We start from the raw sequence: 24,657 nt of genomic DNA, 5'->3' as shown, positions 1-24,657 counted from the left end.
AACTTGTCCACAGTTTTCTTCCTAGAATAGAAACAACAAGTGAAAATTGGTTAAAATCCAGTATTGTGGGGTCATTCCCATGTGGCAATTGCACACTATGCAAATACGTACCTAGAGTTAAGAAATTAAAAAATCCAATTGACGGATGTGAATACATGATAAGAGAATCTTTTAAATGCCGCAGCAGTGGCATCATATATGTGGCATCGTGTAATTGCCCGAAGCTATATGTTGGCAAATCAACACAGGAGCTAAGAAGGAGAATAGCAGGACATATTTGTGCTGAAGGGTTAAATAGAATAAGCTATAAGATCTGTATGAAGGACAGGATGCTGGATGACATCATACTAGAGGGAGAATATGTTTACATTAGCCTTATGTCCATATAGGGAATGGATTCTGCCCAGCAACAAGTGAATATGTGAATCATATCCGTTTCCAATATGTGTGGATGTATGTCTATAAGAGGCCCATGTGGTCAAGATTAAATCAGAACTGTTTCAGAAACACGTCTGTGTGTATCTTATTGAGATAGTTCACTAGGTACCTGTATTTGGAGACAAAAGGAAGAACCAGGGTGCATTAAGAAGCAGATTTCTTTCAGCTGGGGGCTCTGTCCGGAATAGAGTATACAGGACTTCGGTAAGTGCGGAACATTCCTGTCTTTAAGGACTGGGAATATTCTGATGCTTTCCGATTTTTTTTTCTGTTGCTTCTATTTTGAATCCACTTTAGACACACTGAAAGGAATAGTATCTATCTTTAGGCAAGATAGACTATAAATAGACTACTGGCCAAGTCTAACAGATAAATTCTTTAGGGAAGGATTTAAAAGAGGAATTATTTTGGGAAGAATTCAAATAGTGTCTGCACCCTGTTTCTTTTCTTGTCAGACAATTTCTATTGCTTCTTATCTGTCGCTTTCTTTATGCTCTCTTTTATTTTATGATGTTATGAAGCATTAAGTAATTTTTATGCTGAAGGTAAGCAGCAAATGATACTGTGAAAACTGTACTAACTTTATTGTGTGTATCCTGGATAACTGTAAGACGAAGTTGAGCATAGACATAAGTCCTCTGACCCAGTTGACAGGAATTGTTGGAGCCTTTACGGTTCAGTTCAGCCAGTCCTGGGGAGAGTTCAGCTCTGCTTCCGTCTCAATTAAGTTATAAGAAATGGGTGCAAAGCAAGGAAAGGTCTCTCCACCCCCCCACCCCCCGTATGTAGGAGAAACATGTAAGGATTATGTAGCCCAGGTCTGTGGTACTGATTATTATTTAGTTACTCCCTGGGTGGAAAATATGGCAGGATAGACAGAGGGGATGAAGAGTATAAATTTGTTCCCTCAGGAAGGGGCTAATGACACCTTCCATATGGACATGGTAAAAGGGTTATATTTGGGTGACACTGAACCTTACCCATATTATGGTCCAGACCCCCAGTGGGACATGCAGTATATGAAGTTGGGAGGGGAAAATTGGCTTACTTATGCACCATATTGGTATGATAGACCAAATAAAAAGGTTAAGAAACAGAAGGCAGAGAACCAGGAGGGATATAAAAAGAAACATGAGTTAGAAAAAGAATTGACAAGGGGTTAACATCAGAAGCCCCCTCCTCCCTATTTAGGAAATATCCCACAGATATATCCATCCCTTTCAAAAGATGACTTAGATTAAAAGGGCAGTACTTTGAGGCCCAGGCATTATTTCATTGGCTCAAAAGGATGAAGAGATAAGAGAAGAAGAGATAACACTCTAGCATCTGCGCACTGTGCACTACTTTGGAATGTGAACTAATGTAAACATCTGGTTATCGCTGCCATGTTGTAATGGTGTCTATCCTAACAATAATACTGCACACATCATATATGACACTTCAAAGAGGTGTTCTTCTATAGGCAGTGAGTAATATGTGTGCATCATATTCATCCAGCCAAGGGATTGGCTTTAGCATCCTTTCACAGTGTACACATCTTCTTCAAAGCATCTGTGGGGAGATAGAAGACAAATACTGCCCAGAGCACAGTTCTCTGCCCCCCTTCATCTCCTCATAGCGTTGCATAGACAGAGCTCGACTAACAGCAGAAAGGGGAGGGGGGAGGCTCCTGAGATAAGAAGAAGTTTGTAGCAACTTAAGATTAACCAGTTACAGTCCTAGAGATACAAAAAATATAGAATAAAATTCACACATCTCTAACACTGGGGATATCATATCTCCCATGCGCCTTAGATCACAAAAGATTTTTCCCAAACCTGAACATATACCTCATCATGATGAGGACAATGACCCTGAGGAACAGTTCCCTTTTATGACTGTAGGGGACACCTTGTTAAAGAAACCTATTTAAGTAGACGATATTAATAAGATTGTTATTATACCCATAGTCCCTGTGGTTCCAGACGTACCATCTCTGCTATCAGCTATTCCTGCCCATGCAGAGTTTTTCTCTGTTATTGATTTAAAAAATGTATTTTTTTCTGTCCCAGTTAACAAGGAGACACGGCCACTTTTTGCTTTTACATTTAAATTCCGCTAGTATACCTGGTGTAGAATGCCTCAGGGTTATGTAGACTCTCCAGTAGTCTACTCCATTGTCCTCCAAGTTACACTGCGCCCTTGGACTGCCCCTCATGGTTCTGTCCTTCTACAATATGTGGACTATCTCCTCATATGAAGTCCTACTCGGGAGGCCTGCCAGGCAGACTGTGTTAGTTTATTACTGTGGTTATGTGAAAGTGGTCACAAAGTTTCTGGGAAGAAATTACAATGGTGTATGGAAAGTGTTGAGTATTTGGGCTTTGTTCTCAGTAAAGGTGAGAGGAAAATCAGCCATGCCAGAATTACCTCCGTACTGGGTCTGCCCCACGCACAAACCAAGAAAGACATGTTGACCTTTCTTGGCATGATTGGTTACTGCCGCCAATGGATTGCTGATTGTTCCTACCATGATAATATTCTGAGACAAGCCACTAATACTGAGATGCCTGACTTCATTAAATGGTCTGATGAAATGTTACAAGCTTTTAGTCATTTGAAATGTGCGATGGTTTCAAGTGCTCGTTTGGGCCTACCCGACTATGGCATGATGTTTCACTTATTTGCCAGGGACAATTGTAAAACCATGGCAGGAGTCCTGGCACAAGATCATGGAGGCAAATTCCGCCCTGTTGCTTTTTTCTCAAAAGTTGTTCCCGTACAGGTTCAGGGCATGCCTGCGTGTCTCAGGAGTTTGGCAGCCTGTGCTATGGTCGCTGAGATGGCCACGCCTATCACCTTAGGTCACCCACCACATCTGCTGTAACTTTATGGTTCTTGCAGTTCCACAAGAACTTTTCCTGTTTGCACTCTGGAATGTGCTCTCAAAAAGAACCCCTCCCATCTGTATTTTGCTATTTCCTGTGCTCAGGAATTCAATTCCCCTCCATATGGGGGTTGGGGGGGGGGGGCTGGTAATTGGTAATGCATCTGCAGACTGTGAAGATACTAACGTGCGTTATCTATAGATCTTCCAGACAGGGCTCCAGCATTGGATTAGATCCAATGATGTTTGCAAATAACCTTTCCAAATTGTATGTTCCGATGGTTTAAAATGTGCCTGCAGAGATAATTCCCATGATGCCAATTGGAAGTGTCCAATCCTATCAATCTAAGGTTGCACACATTCTTAGTCCTTATTCAGATATGAGTGAAAGTGTAGGGATGTCTGCATCATTGTATGATGTATGACATCTACCACACCCAGTAGTAACCTCAATTTTGCCATGATGAATACAAGTCCCAATTCAGAGAACTTACTTATGCTGCTTTATATAAAATTAGTTAAAATATGGAGAGTTTTCTCATATTATTGGTGAGATTTGGAAAATGTAGTCCAATGTAGAGCTGGGGATTTACTGCATAGTGAAGATCATTGAGTCTAGGGGGAAGCGTTTAGGTCATCAGTCAGTCACATTGTCAGAACATGCATCAGGACAGAGAGTGTGGAGGAAGTTTTTACTAGACTCCAGGAAAGTTGGGTGGATTTGGATTTTTGAGCTTTCTTTATCTATGCATGAGAAAATCCTAAATGCTGCCTTTGTGGATGATCTTAAGAATCATCTGGGAAGGTCTAGTGTTGGCTAGGCTTGAATGAAGTTCATTTTGTCCCTCCATGTTGTTAAAGGTGTATTGAACAAAGACCTAAGGTGGGCGTGGCTGCCTATCAGTCCTCCCTACTAGAGGGGGGCGGAAAGACTTTGTATTTACTTGCCCACTTTCTCGCCCATGGAAGGAGCTACAAATGTTCAGCCTTCAAATGCATTGCCCATAGGGAATTAACAACCCACAATCAAATTTTGGATCCCTATTATCTATACAATCCTTAGGATCTGCTTCTATTGCCTCATAGCAAACATGTTCGATGATCTATCATGGCTAAGGGTAGTATCACATGTGTAGGAGTAGATAGTAATGCAATTCCTACACCTCTCACCAATTAATCACCGTCTTAATTACAAAATTAGATCCGACTACTCTGCTGCATCTGGAGGGGGGGGGGGGGAGGCTGGGAGTAGTAAATAAAAATATTTTTTCCCACCTCTGTAAATAAAAAAAAGTGCTTTCTGGGAGTATTAAATAAAAATAAAAAATTAAAATTAAAATTTAATAACTCCAATTAATAACCAAATTTTTGAGTTTCTGGTAGATAATTTCAGGTTCTTGGAAGATGGATCATCTCGGACAGGATATGCTGTTCCTACTTAATCTGATGTTTTCAAGAAAGAACCACTTCTTCCAGCAATGTTAGTGCAGGAGACTGAGCTATTATCCATTGTAAGGCACATACTGGTCTCCAAATACACATAGCTAAAGGGAATGCCCTAGCTCAGGCATGGCCAACCTGCGGCTCTCCAGCTGTTGAAAAACTACAACTCCCACCATGCCCTGCTGTAGGATAATAGATGTAGGCAGTCTGGGCATGCTGGGAGTTGTAGTTTGGCAACAGCTGGAGAGTCTCAGGATGGCAATCCCTGCCCTAGCTGATCAGGCAGCAAAAGAGGCTGCTATTCGAACGGCAGCAACAGTTCAAATGCCCTCCCTAGTTCGACACATTACCCTTATCTATTGCTCAGCCTCCAGGATTTGGCTACCAGTAGTGACAAAATAGAATGGCAGTCGGTAGGTGCAGTACAAGACCCTGATACGGGTCTTATCTGCAAAGGGGGGAAACCATGTATCCCAGTTGCAAGCGCCCCGATTTTAATTGCACAATATCATGGACTTGGCCATAGGGGGGCACAGGCAACCATTGACCTCATTCGGAGAGATTTTTGCTCGTGCCTCTCCTTTCTCTTCACAGGAACCTACACATCCTTTCCAACCAGGAAACGTGGTGATAATCCAGCGCCTGGCAAAAGGACGAAAACAGACTGAGTTCCCGTTTGGACCACCCACCTGAGTGGTAGCAGTCACCAGAAAAGCGATTCTCACAGAAGAGACTCCAATCTGGATTCATGCTAGCAGAGTGAAAAAGGTCCCTGAGGCTTCTTCTCCGGTGACAGACAAAGACAAAGAGGGTGAAGCAGGTGTGAATTCCCTGAACAAAGAGGGGAGCTCAGAAGAAGTTTCCCTGAAAAGTGCCTTGCCACAGGCTGAAGATGATGACCCCACAATATTCTGGGAGATTTGTTTGTCTGCTGATAATTATTAATCTTTGTGTTTTCTTGCCAGTCTGGCTTATTATTACATGTATTTATCACCCAGAGGAGATGAGTTTCTTCTGCGGTGCACCAAATAATCAGTCAGTAAATAAAAGAGCTCAGGAGCAAGATCCCTTTGCTCCCGTCCCCTTTTATTCTGAACAGAATAGTATAGTCAGGATGGCAAATGCCCTAAATGTTAGTTCATTGTGCCTTAAAGACTTACAGAGCCCACAGGATCTTATACAAACATGTGTTATTGCTGTGCCTACACCCGATGAATCCCTCCTTGAAGTCTGGTCGATGGCTAACCATACACAATCTTTTATTCCCTTGTATGACTTCTGTGGGGAGTGTCACAAATTAGGAAATAGCAGGGATAATATTAGAATAAATACTATTAATGTGACTGCAGCAGAGACTTGTTTTACCTTTTCCCAGGATATGACTTTATATTGTGATGGTAGAGACATAAAAAGTGGATTACCTAAAAATAGTTTATATGATTATATTGATGACACTTGTAAAAGAATAGTAGGCTTGCTAGCTCCCTGAATAATTCCATGAGTTGTAATAAGACCATTGTGACTCCCAGTTGTATCTATAATATAATGCTCCCTAAGGGATGGTTTTTGTCTTGTGGTAACAGCACTTACACTTACATTCCTGCTAATGTTATTGGACGTCCCTGTGCGTTATCCAGGCTGACTTTGGCCCTTCCCAGTCAACCCCCTATCAGGAGAGCTTACAGGTCGGTTACCAAGACTTTATCAGAAGACTGTGACTCTACTTTACCCCTTCTCAGCGGTGCAGAATATACAAGTTTGGGCACCTCTATATTAGGAGTGCCTGGACTGGCTATATACACTCACCTAAAGAATTATTAGGAACACCATACTAATACGGTGTTAGACCCCCTTTTGCCTTCAGAACTGCCTTAATTCTACGTGGCATTGATTCAACAAGGTGCTGATAGCATTCTTTAGAAATGTTGGCCCATATTGATAGGATAGCATCTTGCAGTTGATGGAGATTTGAGGGATGCACATCCAGGGCACGAAGCTCCCGTTCCACCACATCCCAAAGATGCTCTATTGGGTTGAGATCTGGTGACTGTGGGGGCCATTTTAGTACAGTGAACTCATTGTCACGTTCAAGAAACCAATTTGAAATGATTCGAGCTTTGTGACATGGTGCATTATCCTGCTGGAAGTAGCCATCAGAGGATGGGTACATACATGGGGGTCATGAAGGGATGGACATGGTCAGAAACAATGCTCAGGTAGCCCGTGGCATTTAAACGATGCCCAATTGGCACTAAGGGACCTAAAGTGTGCCCAGAAAACATCCCCCACACCATTACACCACCACCACCAGCCTGCACAGTGGTAACAAGACATGATGGATACATGTTCTTATTCTGTTTACGCCAAATTCGGACTCTACCATTTGAATGTCTCAACAGAAATCGAGACTCATCAGACCAGGCAACATTTTTCCAGTCTTCAACAGTCCAATTTTGCTGAGCTCGTGCAAATTGTAGCCTCTTTTTCCTATTTGTAGTGGAGATGAGTGGTACCCGGTGGGGTCTTCTGCTGTTGTAGCCCATCCGCCTCAAGGTTGTGCGTGTTGTGGCTTCACAAATGCTTTGCTGCATACCTCGGTTGTAACGAGTGGTTATTTCAATCAACGTTGCTCTTCTATCAGCTTGAATCAGTTGGTCCATTCTCCTCTGACCTCTAGCATCCACAGGGGATTTTTGCCCACAGGACTGCCGCATACTGGATGTTTTTCCCTTTTCACACCATTCTTTGTAAACCCTAGAAATGGTTGTGCGTGAAAATCCCAGTAACTGAGCAGATTGTGAAATACTCAGACCGGCCCGTCTGGCACCAACAACCATGCCACGCTCAAAATTGCTTAAATCACCTTTCTTTCCCATTCTGACATTCAGTTTGGAGTTCAGGAGATTGTCTTGACCAGGACCACACTCCTAAATGCATTGAAGCAACTGCCATGTGATTGGTTGACTAGATAATTGCATCAATGAGAAATAGAACAGGTGTTCCTAATAATTCTTTAGGTGAGTGTATAATACTCGTACTATAAATTCTATTGCATGTGACGCAAGGCAAGGCGTAAGAGGAGCAGTGCTAGAAACTAGATTTGCTGTGGATTATCTGTTACTTAAACATAATATAGGATGTCAAGATTTTAAAAGAATGTGTTGCTTTAATTTATCTGATCATTCCAGATCAATCCAGTCCCATATTCAAGTGTTACAGCAAATTGCTAATAATATCAAGAAGGATGTTGATTCATCCTCTTGGTGGGACTGGTTATTGAGCTGGCTGCCGGATTTGAGTTGGTTGAGAACATTATTTATCGCTATTATAATTATAATTGCTTCCTTGATTGGTATATGTTGTTGTATCCAATGTATCCCTTTCCTCATACAGATGTTTTGTGTAATGTGTCCAAAACACACAGACCCTGGACAATCATATGCTACTTACCTCTCTAAGAGAGAAAGAAGATAAGGCATATTCATGACTTAAGAGGTGATTGAAAGGTTAAATAGAATAAGCTATAAGATCTGTATGAAGGACAGGATGCTGGGTGAAATCATACTAGAGGGAGAATATGTTTACATTAGCCTTATGTCCATATAGGGAATGGATTCTGCCCAGCAACAAGTGAATATGTGAATCACATCCGTTTCCAATATGTGTCGATGTATGTCTATAAGTGGCCCATGTGGTCAATATTAAATCAGAACAGTTTCAGAAACACGTCTGTGTGTATCTTATTGAGATAGTTCTCCAGGTGTATTTGGAGACAAAAGGAAGAACCAGGGTGCATTAACAAGCAGATTTCTTTCAAGCGCCATTAACACAGAAAAGGACACATCACTCTATAGACATATCACTTATATCCATAATGGTAATCTTGATGTCCTAAAATTTTGGGGATTGGCTAAAATTAAACTGGGTCCGAGAAGTGGCAATTTGGATCAAAAGCTACTTCAGGAAAAAGCCAAATAGATTTACAGATTACAGACCCTGAGCCCAAAAGGCCTAAATGAGGGCTTTTCTTATACAGCCTTCATTTAACATTTTTGAAAATATTGTTTAACTAAAATAACAAATAAATAATGATTTTGTAAGTGTTTACAAGAAGGGATTATGGTAGGCCCATACATATTTGCAAACAAATGCGTTTCCGCCCGGAGTATTATTAGCCATAATGACACCGCTTTGATGTAAATATTACCTGTACTTTGTGAGTATTCAGGTAATTATGACAAGTGCAACTTACTTATGCCTCTTACAAAAAGAGAGGATTTATTATCCCATAAGAGCAGGATTGACCCAATGCAGGATATAAAAATGCTACCTGAGCTTTGAAAGTACTCAGGTATTATGGCTAGTGTAATTCACTTATTCTCCAAAAGGTATATTAGCTAAATGCTGTCCATTTCATCTAACATATAAATAGTTAGACATCGCTTCTCTCATTGTTTGCAAAAAAAGACTGGAACATGGAGAATCGTAATAGAGTTCTATTAACTGTTTCCTAGCCATCGGAGTGATCACACGATACATAGAGGTGTATACATATTGGTGTAAGAGGGACTGATGGGTTAAAGATAACTTAGTAATGAACTAATCCTGCGATTAAAACATATTTAATATACATACCAGAACCATGGGTGACCAGTAATTTTGAGCCATGACCCCACCACAGACGACACTAGAGTATTGTCGCCTGGGTGGGAGGAGCTACACGACCGCAGTAAATGATCGACGGAATGATATATGAGAGGGCGGCTAAGTCTGTGGGGAAGATAGAACACTGGCTGAATAACCTGCAATTGGTCAAAGGGGAGTGAGCGCATGCTGAAAGCGTAGAATGATGCGCTCACACCTGATAGGGAGAAAGCCTGTCATTTAGGGATAGCGGCAATGTCATTGTCTGTAGGTGAGAGACTAGTAAGTAGAGGGCGGATACCTGCAGTGCATAAATATGGGTCATGTATAGCGCGCGCACGCTAGTACCCCACTTCCCCTGACGAAGCCACACAGTGGCGAAAAATGTCGGGAGGGGTGTTATAGTGTAGCGCTCAAGTTTTAGACAGAGGACAGTAAGGAGTATTACAGGACCAATAGGATTAGCCGAGGGCAAGTTAGAAGCATGTGTCCGGATGGCAATTAGTCATATAGTATTCAAGTAGTTAGCCGCAGAAGGAGTGAATGGCAGAGGAAAGGGAAAACAGAGTCAAATAGTGGTTACAATTTTCAGCCACACTGTTGCAAATCGAGCGTCAGTACAGCAGAGTTCAATGCAATACATCAGGGGCAGCCTGAAAGGACTACAAATTGTTGCACATTGTAGTATCAATTTCAGAATTACTGGACATAATGCGTACTGAACTCTCAGAGCAGTTGAGATGTGTGTGTTTTTTCTAGCCAGCCATGCATTAATAGAATGCTGGGCTGAGCGTGTATTTCCACTGTGAATAAAGTTATATACCTACATCCCTGCCAACACCCCATTTAGGTTTAGGATACAGAGGTAGCAGAACTACCCCTGCCAACACTAGCGGCAAATCATTCATACACATTAGCTGATCTGCCCTCAGCATATCCACAAATAATATACCTGATCAGGTGTTTCTAATAACAGCTGCTGAATGGGACAAAATCCTTGAGTTGCTGTTAGCAACCATCAGCAGCTAACAGTCCATTATATACTACACCTTACTGTTATCTGATAATTTTAATATGAATTTTTCTTATCACACTTACATTTTAATATTGATTAAATAAAGGTATATTTTACTATTAGCTAGAGACCCCTAAAGGGATTTTTTTGAGTCCACAGACCGTTTAGTACATTGTTTATAATAGCCCGAGGGTCCCTATAAGGGCCTTTGATTGTATTTCTTGTTACATTACAGCCTTAAGTTCAATATTTTGTTAATCTGAATTTTATGCGATGGATCAGAACACAATAGTCTAAGTTGGTGAAGTGAAATAAGAAAAATATATAAATAAAAGTATTGTTTAGAAATAGATAATAGAAAATTGGCATGTGCGTATGTATTTACCCCCTTTGTTAGAAAGCCCATAAAAAGCTCTGGTGCAACCAATTACCTTCAGAAGTCACATAATTAGTGAAATGATGTCCACCTGTGCGCAATCTAAGTGTCACATGATTTGTCATTACATATACACACCTTTTTTGAAAGGCCCCAGAGGCTGCAACACCTAAGCAAAGAGGCATCACTAACCAAACACTGCCATGAAGACCAAAGAACTCTCCAAACAAGTAAGGGACATAGTTGTTGAGAAGTAGTGATGAGCGGCAGGGGTCATATTCGAATTTGTGATATTTCGCAAATATTTTGTCGAATATTTGTCGAATATTCGCTATATTCTACATTCTTTTTTTTTACTCAAAATCGGCAAGGTAATGATTGCGTAATATGCGAATATTACGCAATCAATACAGGTGTGGGTCAAATACAAATAAATAGCACTATAGAATATAGTGCTATATATTCATTTTTAGAATATTCAGAATTTTTTCCATCTGAACATATGAATCCTCCCTGCTTCTTGCTTGTGGGCCAATGAGTCATTGGCCCACAAGCAACTTAAGCAGGGAGGAATCATGACTTCAGATGGAAAAAAATTACGAATATTCTAAAAAACAAATATATAGCACTATATTAAATATGGTGCTATATATTCATATTTTAGAATATTTGTTTACTTCAGATGGAAAAAAATGATGAATATTCAAAAATACTAATATATAGCACTATATATTCGTTTTTTAGAATATTTGTCATTTTTTTCCATTTGAAGTCATGATTCCTCCTTGCTTAAGTTGCGTTTGGGCCAATGACTCATTGAAGCAAGAAGCAGGGAGGAATCATGTTATCAGATGGAAAAAATGACGAATATTCGATATAACGAATATATAGCACTATATTCTAAATATTTGCGAATTCTCGAAGTGGTGATATTCGAGATAAAAATTTGCTTTTCGAAATATTTGTGCTCAACACTATTGAAAAGTACAAGTCAGGGTTAGGTTTTAAAAAAATATCCAAATCTTTGATGATCCCCAGGACCATCACATCTATCATAACCAAATGGAAAGAACATGGCACAACAGCAAACCTGCCAAGAGACGGCCGCCCACCAAAACTCACGGACCAGGCAAGGGGGGCATTAATCAGAGAGGCAGAACAGAGATTTAAGGTATCCCTGGAGGAGCTGCAGAGTTCCACAGCAAAGACTGGAGTATCTGTAGATAGGACGACAATAAGCCGTACGCTCCATAGAGTTGGGCTTTATGGCAGAGTGGCCGGAAGAAAGCCATTACTTTCAGCTAAAAACAAATCGACACATTGTGAGTTTGCCAAAAGGCATGTGGGAGACTCCCAAAATGTATGGAGGAAGGTGCTCTGGTCTGATGAGACTAAAATGTAACTTTTCAGCCATCAAAGAAAACGCTATGTCTGGCGCAAACCCAGTGCAGTTTCTAGGTAAAATTTCTCTCAGGGCGAGTGTCAAAAAAACTACCCCCCCCCCCCCTCAAAACTGCTCGATAAAATCATATCAGAAGAGTACTTGCAACCGTCTCACCATATATATATATATATATTTTTTTTTTTTATGCTTAACACAAGATTTATTGAGAGCAAAAGAAAATCATAAATTACTGCTTAAACTGCTAAAAGTCACAGGCAGAGTAGTACAGGAGAACTGCAGTATAAAGGAAGGCAATACCCTTAGAAGAGTAGTCATGAAATACAATCATCAATAATGTGCAAAACCAAAAAACTGTCATGTTAGCATTTAATAACTAACTAAAACCCAATCACAGTAGGTCTCAACTATAAAACCAGATTCAAAGCATAGATGGCAAGGCGGATTACTGCATACTGTACATAAAATGTATGGAGGTTACACCATGCCGGACAATATAACCTCTGTGCCATGCTGTACAGTAAACAGTATAACCCCTACACAGTATAGAGGTATACTGTATATTGTGTGGCACAGTGTATGCTATATGTGTATAACAAACATACTCCACATGAAAACTTACAATTACTTGGCTTGGCCCTTGGGGATCTCGGACACCACTTCAACTCTTGGCCGGGGGCTCAGCGGAGCTGATGTTGTGTTTTATCCTAATGAGAAAGATTTCATAATAAGGATTTGAAGAAGGGGCAGAGGGATAGCAGAGCAGGGAGAGGCTGGTGCTGCTACTAGGGGGTCATACCATGGGGGAGTAATAAAGCCCACCATAATGCCCCCCCAGTAGAAATAATTCTCCTTATAATGTGCAAAACATACCGCCTTGTAATGCCCCCAGTTGATTTAATGTTCCCATAATAAGCCAATATAAAATACCCCTTCTCAGTTCCCCCGTAGATGACCCCATAGTGCTCCTCTCCCCCCTTCCCCATAGTACCCACCATAATGTGTCCCAGTATAAAATGCCCCTATACAGAGCCCCCCATATGAAATACCCCTTCTTTTTAGCCTCAGTAGATGCCCCGATAGTGCCACCAAATAATGTGCCAGTAATAAGTGCCCCAATATATGCCCCCAATCATGTGCCAGTAAGATGTGCCCCCATAGATGCCCCCAATCATGTGCCAGTAATAAGAGCCCCCATAGATGCCCTCCAATCATGTGCCAGTAATAAGAGCCCCCCACCATCATGTGCCAGTAGCCAGAGTGCACCCCCTATCATGTGCCAGTAGCCCCCTTATGTTCCAGTCGCCCCCCCATCATGTGCCAGTAGCTTCCCCCCTATGTGCCAGTAGCCTACTATCATGTGCCAGTAGCCCCCCTTATGTGCCAGTAGCCCCCCTTATGTGCCAGTAGTCCCCCTTATGTGCCAATAGTCCCCCTTATGTGCCAGTAGCCTCCTATCATGTGCCAGTAGCCCCCTTATGTGCCATTAGCCCCCCTTATGTGCCAGTAGTCCCCCTTATGTGCCAGTAGTCCCCCTTATGTCTGTGCCAGTAGCCCCCCTTATGTCTGTGCCAGTAGTCCCCCTTATGTGCCAGTAGTCCCCGTTATGTGCCAGTAGTCCCCCTTATGTGCCAGTAGTCCCCCTTATGTGCCAGTAGTCCCCCTTATGTCTGTGCCAGTAGCCCCCCTTATGTCTGTGCCAGTAGTCCCACTTATGTGCCAGTAGTCCCCCTTATGTCTGTGCCAGTAGCCCCCCTTATGTGCCAGCAGCCCCCCTTATGTGCCAGTATTGTCATTTGTACATATATATATATATATATATATATATATATATATATATAAAAAAGAGAAAATTATACTTACCTCCTCCAGCGATGCGATGCAGGCCTCTTCCGGCCTGTGTCCCTTGCTGGCTAAGGCAGAGCGATGACATCATTGCGCCGCCTGCACCAGCCTCTGATAGGCTGCCGGCCTAGTGCTGGCAGCCTATCAGAGTAACAGGGAGGGGATACACCTCTCCCTCCACTGCCGGAGCACAGACATTTGTATCGCCGTCCTGAGGACGGCGATACAGATGACTATGGAGATTAGTGAGCGCTTCCACAATGGAAGCGCAACGCTCATCTCCTGCTGTGCCCTGCCGGCGCCCCCCTTTTGACAGTGCCCCGGGCGGCCACCCGGCCCGCCCGGTCCAAGAAATGGCCATGCGCAAACCCAACACATCACATCACCCAAAGAACACCATCCCCACAGTGAAACATGATGGTGGCAGCATCATGCTGTGGGGATGTTTTTCAGCAGCCGGGACACTGGTCAGAATCGAGGGAAAGATGGATGTGCTAAATACAGAGATATTCTTGAGCAATACCTGTACCACTCTGTGCGTGATTTGAGTCTAGGACGGAGGTTCACCTTCCAGCAGGAAAATTACCCTAAACACACTGCTAAAGAAACACTTGAGTGGTTTAAGGGGAAACATGTAAATGTGGTGGAATGGCCTAGTCAAAGCCCAGATCTCAATCCATTAGAAAATCTGTGGTCAGACTTAAAGATTGCTGTTCACAAGCGCAAACCATCCAACTTGAAGGAGCAGGAGCAGTTTTGCAAGGATTAATGGGCAAAAATCCCAGTGGTAAGATGTGGCAATCTCATAGAGACTTATCCAAAGAGACTTGGAGCTGTGATTGCCGAAAAAGGTGTCTCTACAAAGTATTGACTTTAGGGGGGTGAATAGTTATGCACATTGATGTTTTTTTGTTTGTTTTTTTGTCCTATTTGTTGTTTGCTTCACAATAAACAAAAAAACTAACATCTTCAAAGTTGTGGGCATGTTCTGTAAATGAAATTATGCAAATCCTCAAACAATCCATGTTAGTTCCAGGTTGTGAGGCACCAAAACACGAAGTCAAGGGGGTGAATACTTTTGCAAGGTAATGTATATAATATATAATAATGCCTTTCGTAGTTCTTATATACATTATAGAAGCATTCAACATGGAGTGTTCTTCTACATTCAGCAGTGGAAGACATTTGTATCTAAAATCCCCTGTGTTGATGTCTCCCCATAAAGTTTCCTGTAACAATTAGAGAACACCTCCATGATCTCCTCACCACTTTCATATAATTTCTTTTTATCATCAAATATAGGTAAAGAATAAGGGTATGGATTATTAAAACTGTGTATCTGATATTTTTTATAACCTTTTCATTGAATTGGATTCATTTGGTCTTCTTTGGCTTTATTGATGTCCCAGAATGGTGGGAACATCAGTACAAGTCAGTAGAAAATCTTTAGCATTCATTAATCATTATTGCTCTTCAGCTTTGGTACATGTGCACTACTACGTTGTGAGGCTAGCTCTCTACCCCTCTCTATACAATAAGTTATAAAGATTATACAATAATGACATAATGACCCAGACCATTAGTTACAGGGGACTGGGGGGCAAAAAGCATGTAACAGGTTACCTTTAATGGCTTAATAGCTCATGTAGAAGGCAAACCCCAATGTTCAAAGCAAGCTTGTACAGCTGTGTACAGCTTTCGTGTGCTGTCATTCAAGATTTTCAGGTGCCATATGTACGATGCTATTATCCCCTAGAACCATTATAATGCCCTTCTACAACTATAGTTGTGGGTGGTTTGTGTGCTGGCACACGGTAGGGTACTTCTTTGGCGCACAAAAGACGACCTCATTCGCGGAACGTTTAGTTTGATAGCTGTTTATTGTGCAGTAGACAACGCGTTTCGGAGTTTATAACTCCTTTCTCAAGTCTAAAAGGATACAATGAAAGTGCCGAAGCCAAAAGACATCCCCACATGATTAGGGGGGTATGCACGTGCATTGTACAATAAAATAAATGGTCAGAAGGGTACAATGTGTACATGTATGATACACTAAAAGATATATTTATATACACATAAAATAAGAAGAACTCTGCTTTACAGATGAATAAAATGCGAATGTCAGTTTAAACTGCAGTAAATTGATTAAAAGCAAAGAAAAAACAAAAGAAAAAAACAACAACAGATGTTTGGTATTATATGTTGCTCTTTACGCGTATACGGCCACTCATGGACCCAGTGTTGTCTAATAGATTCTGCTAGTGTAAAATTTGTACTCCAGTGTGTCTTAAATGGACGATGTTATTATAATGTAGGGGAGTTTATACGGTATGACGGAATATCCCAGTGTTGGACCGTAATGTGTATAGGAACAACCTGGTGTCCCTGGTGTGGTGTTTGTATGGTGGCGTGTATTCTGTTAATGTGTAGTAAGTGGTGTGGTGTATCATAAGTTGTTTTTTGCAACTATCTGTATGATGTGATGTATAGGTGTGCAGGACAACGAAAAATCTGAGGTTTACCTTAGGGGCGTCGGCAGCAAGAGTGGCCAGAAGGCTGTAGATAAGAGCAAAAGAGAAGGTGTAAAATGCATGAATGTATCTATGTAGTGATGAAGTGGTAGATAGAAGGAAGGAACTAATGGCTGGCAGCAGGAGAGGAGAGGGTAGCATATTTGTTGCAGGAGAGGAGATGGTGGCATACTTGTGATGGGTATAATATGATGAGATATAATATTGCCGCTGGTGTGTGCTAGTGGATGCGCTTGACGGATTGTATAGATCTTAGGTTATCAAGTGGTTGAATGGTTAGATAAGGGAAATGGCTGATGGCCTGTGGCAGGAGATGATGGCATACTTGTGCCATGAGAGGGAGAGATTAAATACTTGTGGTGGGTGCGGTATGGCATGAAATAATATGGTGTGGCCGCCGGTGTATGCTGCTGGGTGCTTATCGATACCCACCACCCTATGAGCGCCTCTCCCCATTTTTTGTCTCTCGCCACAACTACTTCTACAACTATAGGATGTCTCCCATACACCTTGAACCATTAGCTCATACCACCGAAGGGAAATTTCAATCGACTGTAATTTATATGAAAAGTTAAACGGATTCTCTGCTATTTTTATATCTATGACCTATCCTCTGGATAGATAGATCATCAATATCGGATTGGCAATGGCCCAACTGCAGGCACCACCACTGATCATCTGTTTGAAGAGAATGCAGTGAATACAAAGGAGCCACCCAAATGAAGTGAATGAGATAGCGAAGCTGTAATTACACCTGCTCGCTGCATAAATGTTGACAGCAAGCAGGTAAACAGAGAAGAGAACACAGTGTTTGTATGGCCCTGGCAATCTCAGATTGAGGAGTCATCTGACCTATCCTGAGGATAGGTCATCAATATAGCAAAAGCAGAGAACTTCTTTAAATTTCTCCTTTCAACCTTGGTACAGTAGGATATTCATGTTGTGAGGGGTTACTGCTTTATATTTCAAGCAGCCAGGCCAGTATTTTCAGAAGGATTACTAATAATACCAGCAAAGAAGCTTTGAAAGTGAAGATATTGTTTAAGTACTGTGGGGTTTCGCTCTGGTAGATAGGGTAAGCAGACACAGTACAGAGGCAAAATACAAGTTCTTAACTCAAACTTCAGTGTTTATTCACACTTGCGGCAGTTGCATAAAACAACACGTCACTTTGCAGTCTTTGATGTTAATTCACACACAATGGAAAGTTCATATTGCACAAGTCACCTTGTTGGCAGCTTTGCCTCCAGTAGTCCACATAAGGCTTTAGGAGGCCTGTTCCCCCTGCACACGGGTCTCATCCCTCCAGTCCGGCACAAAACCCCAGATCCCAACACAGACCTCCTGAGCTCCACTGTCAGACGGAGGAAATCCTCTTCACCTGGCAGTGCTGGCTGGTTTTTATGCCTGCCAAAACCCGGCCTGGAATATGGGGAGTAGTCACCCACCCAGCACTTTGACTACTCCCAGTAAGAGCTGATCAGCTATTGCAGCCATACTAAGTAGTAAGGTGTCAAACAGCAACTGCTGCTGACACATAAAAACTGTCTCTTACTCCACCGAGGCCAGGAACTTGACACGTACCTATCATCCACGATGATTCCTTGTACCTTCATACATACCTCCCCCCTTTGTTCAACCCTGAGGGGGTGAACACATGCCGTACAGTATACTCGGGACAGGGCATCCGTGTTTCCCTGCAACCGGCCTGCCCTGTGATCTTCGGAGAACTTAAAGTTTTGTAAGGACAGCAACTACCCAGTGACTCAGGCATTTATCTCTTTGGCCTGACTCATCCACTTGAGAGGAGAGTGGTCATTCACCAGGCGGAATGTTCTCCCCAACAAATAATAGCGGAGAGACTCGAGTGCCCACTTGATAGCCAATCATTCTCTCTCCATTATACTGTACCTGGTCATGGCTGGGGTGAGCTTGCGGCTTAAGAAGGTTTCTGTCTGTACTATCAATTCCTGCTTGAAGTTAGGCGTCACCAAAACCGGGGACCCACACAGTGCCGACTTCAAAGCGGAGAAAGCCTCTTTCGCCCGGTCATTTCAGTGAACCTTTACTGACTTGCGTCCCTTCAATAACCCTGTCAATGGTGCGGCTACAGTAGCAAAGTTGGAAATAAATCTCATGTAATAGCCTATCATTCCTAGGAATGACTTTAGTGGTGACAGGTCGGGGCCAATTTCTTATCGCCTCTATTTTGTTTACTTGGGGTTTGATCACTCTGCGCCCAATGACATACCCCTGGTATTTTGTTTCCTCTAGCCCTATCGCGCATTTTTTTGGCTTAGCGGTTAGTCCAGCTTTTCGAAGGGAGTCTACTACAGCCTAAACTTTGGGCAGGTGACTTTCCCAGTCGGTACTGTGGATGACAATATTGTTCAGGTAACCCGAAGCGTACCTACAATGTGGTCGCAGCATAATGTCCATTAGTCTTTGGAAAGAGCTGGGGGCACCATGCAGACCAAAGAGTATCACCTTACACTGGTATAGCCCCTCCGGTGTAATGAATGCTGTTCTCTCTTTGGCAGCCTCTGCTAAGGGTACCTGCCAGTACCATTTGGTGAGGTCCAAAACCGAAAAATACCGGGCTTGTCCTAACCTCTCAATAAGTTCGTCTACCCGGGGCATGAGATACGGATCAAAATCAGATATATTGTTAAGTTTACGAAAGTCTTTACAAAGCCGCAACATCCCGTCCGGCTTGGCTATCAATACTATAAGACTGGCCCACTCACTTTTTGACTCCTTAATGATGTCTAGCAGCAACATTAGCTGCACCTCCTCCGAGATGGCTTGTCGCCGATCTTCGGGTACCCGGTATCTTTTTATAAGGGTTGTCTGGGTTCAGAGCTGAACCCGGACAGACCTCCATTTTCACCCAAGTAGCCCCCCTGACTTGATCATTGGAGCAGTTCATACTCTCCTTTGCCCTGTGCTAAATCGCGCAGGGCAAAGGCATTTTTTAGAGAACTGGTGACGTACCGGGCTCTCCATGGGGCTGCCAGGAACCCCGGTGATTTCACCGGCACTGATGGGTGGGATTTTATGCTGCCCTAGCCAGTAAAATGGTGGGATTTAGCGCAGGGCAAGGGAGCGCATCGGAGCATGAGCCTCAGGGGGGGTGCCTGGGTGAAAATAAGGGTATGTCCGGGTTCAGCTCTGAACACGGACAACCCCTTTAACCAGACTTTTGCCTGAGGCTCAGTGACAATTTCATGCTGGATTATGGAAGTGCGTCCAGGGAGGTCCTATGCGTCTGTTGCTATGCAGGACTTTATACGACGGGAGACTGATGCTAAATTTCATGACGTACAGGTAGAGGACATCTCACGTGCCAATAGTATGGTTCAGAAGCCTTAGACCGCAGTTGGAGTTACATTGTCGCAGGGGGCTAGCTCTGGCCCAGAAACAGTTGTAATGAGAATTCTATGAGAATTGCAGTCCTCCAGAAACCTAGAGACGAAGGGGTGAGCCGTTCACACCAAGAAGGTCAGAATCACCCACAACCCCGCTGGAGGGATGAGGATAGGACCTACTGAAGGGGTCCCGATGGGGCTTACCGAAGGGGCCCAAACCGATGGCCAGAGCGGCGGGAAATACGCTGCTGGGAGTGTGGATGCGTGGGCCACATTGCTGCTAGATGTCCAGAGCAGCGACAAGTTTATGAGAGACCGCCGTTAAATTGAAATCCCCTGCTGCAGTAGGGCGGGCAGTAGGGGAAACTGAGAAGGAGACTATGAGAGCAGAATGCCCTGAAGAGGACCTGATCACTGCAAGTCCCATCATACAGATGGAATTGGAAGGTATTCCGGTTACCGGGATGATTGACACAGGTTCCCAAGTAACGACCCTGAGTAGAGACTGTTACGAACGGTACTTTCAACAACATGTGAAATATGATCCCCATACATTCATACGAGTGGTTGCAGCTAATCAGTTACCAGTACTCGTGGTGGGAGTGGCCTGGATGAATGTCAGATTATGTGGCCAAGGTCTAGGCAAGAAAGGCATTGTGGTGGTACAGGAGTCACATGAAGTAAAGGTCCCTGTTATCTTGGGGATGAATGTGTTAAAAGAATTGGATCAGATTCTCTTTGAAAAGAAAGGTCACGGTTATTGGAGAGAAACCACTAGCCATCGGCCTACTCAAACGGCCTTCCAGCGGCTGGTCCGAACATGTGGCTTACAGAAAAGTTCAGATGCACAGTGTCCTCTTGCTCGAATTTCGGTCCCTCTGCATACAAATGTTACGTTGCCACCCAGACGGGAGATGATAGTGTCCATGCCTGTAGGCACCTGTAGGAAACTAGAGGGCATAGCTGTGTTGATAGAACCACTGCCGACAGCCGGAAGAAGTGTTGATCCACTAGTAGCCCGTTCCTTGGCAGTAGTCCGCAATGGGAGAGTACCCCTCCGATGTGTGAACACCCAGGATCAGAGTGTAGACCTAGCCCCAGGAAGGCTGCTGGCTAACCTATATGTGACTCCGGAGGAAGTGAGGAAAGCGACCCCGATGCAGTTGAGGCTGGCTGAACGAGGTGAATGGACCATAACCGTGTCTATGGGGGAAGGCGATAAACCCACCCCTAAATGGAATGGCAGTGCAATTCGAAAACAGATGAAGATAGAGACTTCTTCATGTTTTCTGGAACAGATCCGGAAGGTAGATGAACTGTTATGGGAAAACCGCACAACCTTTGCACGTCATGCTGAAGATTTTGGATGTACAACAGGGATCTACCATGAGATTCCCACAGGAGACACCCCTCCAATCAGAGAGCGCTAACGACAAATTCCTCCACAGATGTATCAGAAGGTGAAAGAACTGTTGACCCAGATGCTGCAGAGTGGGATCATTCAAGAAAGCCAAAGTCCCTGGGCAGCTCCAGTGGTACTAGTAAGGAAGAAAGATGGGTCCATTCGGTTTTGCGTAGACTATCGAAAATTGAACACCTGCACCGTACGAAATTCCTACCCCTTACCTCGGATTGAGGAGTACCTTTCAGCACTAGGAAGAGCCCGGTACTTCTCCTCGCTAGATTTGGCTAGTGGGTATTGGCAGGTGCCAATGGCCGAGAAAGGTAAGGAAAAGACAGCCTTTATCTTGCCCATGGGACTATATGAATTAAACCGGATACCCTTTGGGTTGACAAATGCACCTGGAACTTTTCAACGATTGATGGAGAAATGTCTTGGTGACTTCAACTTTGAGTTCACTCTCATCTACTTGGACGACATTATAGTGTACTCTGCAACCTTTGAGGACCATCTCCACCAGTTGGGACAAGTATTTCAACGATTGCAGGAACATGGGCTCAAACTGAAACCCAGTAAATGTCGGTTGTTCCAATCTGAAATTGATTACTTGGATCATTGTGTATCAGGCGAAGGGGTAAGGCCGTCGAGGGACAAGATAGCGGCTGTTCAAGATTGGTCGACACCGACTACCCTGCGAGAGGTGAGAGCATTCCTGGGAGTAGCCGGCTACTATCGACGGTTTATTAAGGACTTTGCTAGGGTAGCAGCACCACTTAATGCTCTCCTACGAGGCACCTCCCGGGGTCCGAAGAACCGGTCTGTGAAATGGGGCCCTGAACAAGAACACGCCTTCCAGGCATTGAAGGATGCTCTTACAACGGCCCCAATCTTGGCGTATGCTGATTACCACTTGCCCTTCCAGCTATATACGGATGCAAGCCTGTATGGTCTCGGAGCGGTGATTTCTCAGTTCCAGGATGGCAAAGAGTGTGTCATAGCATATGCCAGCCGATCTTTGCGAGATTCTGAGAGAAATCCTGACAATTATAGTTCATTTAAGTTAGAACTGTTGCCATGACTGAGAAATTCTCTGAGTATCTGACCGGAGCTGAAGTCTTAGTACTGACTGATAACAACCCATTAGCTCACCTGGAAAATGCCAAGCTCGGGGCTTTGGAGCAAAGGTGGATAGCCCGAATGTCTAAGTTCAATTACCGCATTAAGTATCGGTCCAAGACAGAGAACCAAAATGCCGATGGATTTTCTAGGGTGACTACCCAGGCTCCCAGTGGAGACGTGGATCATGAGTTAGAGCATGTGGAGGTGCCTGACTTCAGCAGATTTTCACAAGCCTTGGTCATTGCTATGCAGTGTGCAGTGGAAGGAACCGAAACGTCTCCTTTCTTTGGCACCTCACGACAGGAATGGGTGCAAATACAGCAGGCCCATGAGGGACTGGCGAAAATGATCAAGTGTGTTGAGAAAGGCAAGAAGCCCTGTAAAGAGGAAAGAGAACGACTGACACGTGAAATGCTATCAGTCCTGAGTCAGTGGGAAAAGTTAGAGATGAAAAATGGAGTGCTATGCCGAAAGGTATATCTACCTTTTGAAATCGACATTCGTTACCAAATCATAGTGCCTAGTGAACTGGCTCAATCATTGGCTCTTGAGGCTCATAATAAGAATGGACATTTTGGTCATGAGAAGACCTTTCGTTGGCTACAGCGACTCATAGACCTTTCGTTGGCTACAGCGACTCATTTACTGCCCAGGCCTCCGTCAAATGGTCGAAGAAGTATGTCATAGATGTCGAACTTGTGAGATCCATAAGACGAAATAACAAAGAGCTCCCCTGCAAACCATAGTGACCCAGGAACCTTTGGAGATCGTCATGATAGACTACCTAATGGTGGGCCCATCCAACAGTGGGCACCAGTACTGTCTCGTAATGGTGGACCACTTCACCAAATTTGCGGTGGTGACCGCCACCAAGGACCAGACCGCTGAGTCGGCAGCTCGAGCCCTATGCTAAGATTTCATCCGAGTGTACGGGTGTCCACAACGCATCCACTCTGACGAAGGGGCTTGCTTTGAGGGACATGTGATGAAAGAGGTTCAACGTATCTACGGGATAAAGAAACCGCACACGACTCCATACCATCCCCAAGGAAACTGAGCCTCCGAACGATTCAATAGAACTCTGCTACAGATGGTGCGGACTTTGGAGGAGGACAAGAAGTTACAGTGGCCTCAGTTCTTTTCTGAGATGGTGTGGGCCTATAACAATCAGGTCTATTCTACAACAGGGTATTCTCCTTATACTCTCCTCTTTGGACGGTCTGGGCGAAGTGTCGGAGAGTTACAGTTAAATGATGTGGATGGGTTCCCTCCAAGAGATCCAGCCTCCTGGGTGCGGGCACACCGGCAGAAACTTGAGACAGTTCATCGATTGGTGCGGCAGCGTCTGCAAGAAAATTCTCATCCTGATAAGACCCCGGTGCAAAGGGCACCATTGCAGCCAGGTGACCTGGTGCTGGTAAGTGTCAAGAAGCCTCAAGGAAAATTGGAAAGCAGGTGGGAGGCTGTGCCGTATCGTGTAGTTTCCCGCAAGTATGCAAATGGGCCAGTGTACGAAGTCCAGAAGGAAGGAACTGATTGTGTCCGAGTACTTCACAGAAATATGTTGCGCCTGTGTCAATCTGAAGAAGCAAATTGTGATGGAACTGATAATGTCAACAAGCTCCCACAGTTAGAGACTGGTGGGATGGAATGGGCTTTTGATGATGAAGATGTTTGTTGGCCAATCCCCACTCCTGAGGATGTTCCACCTGTGACTACTGTGCCCCCAGCCTGTGCCCCCTCTGGTGCGGAGTCTGCTGGTCCTTCTCAGCCTATGGCTACAGCACCCCAGAGTATACCAGTGGTTCTCAGACGCACCACTAGACCAAATGCTGGCACTCCCCCTGTTCGGTATGCGCAGGATGAGTTTATTTGGCCTGCCATACAACGGTACATTACCACTCTACGTATAAAAGTACAGCCCTCTGGATATTCAGTCAATGGCAGGGACTGCCAATCTTAAAGTGGGGGGGGGGGGGGGAATATGTAAGAAACAGTCATGTAATGTCTCTAAGTTTCATTATCCTGGTAAACTGTGTAAACATTTAATGTAAAATGCCTGCAGTATTCGTTTGGTCAATAGATGGCAGCATAGGACCAATTTGCATTGGAGTTTACCATAGAGAAAGTGTATTACTGTGATACTAGTTCTTTAAGGATGTTGAATGAGGCATTGGTGTACATTTTGGCCAAAGTGTAATAAGCCAC

This window comes from Bufo bufo, chromosome 3 (genome assembly GCF_905171765.1).
Source record: "Bufo bufo chromosome 3, aBufBuf1.1, whole genome shotgun sequence".
NCBI classification, from domain to species: Eukaryota; Metazoa; Chordata; class Amphibia; order Anura; family Bufonidae; genus Bufo; species Bufo bufo.
The sequence above is the reverse complement of the archived record's forward strand: the minus strand, read 5'-3'. Positions refer to the sequence as shown.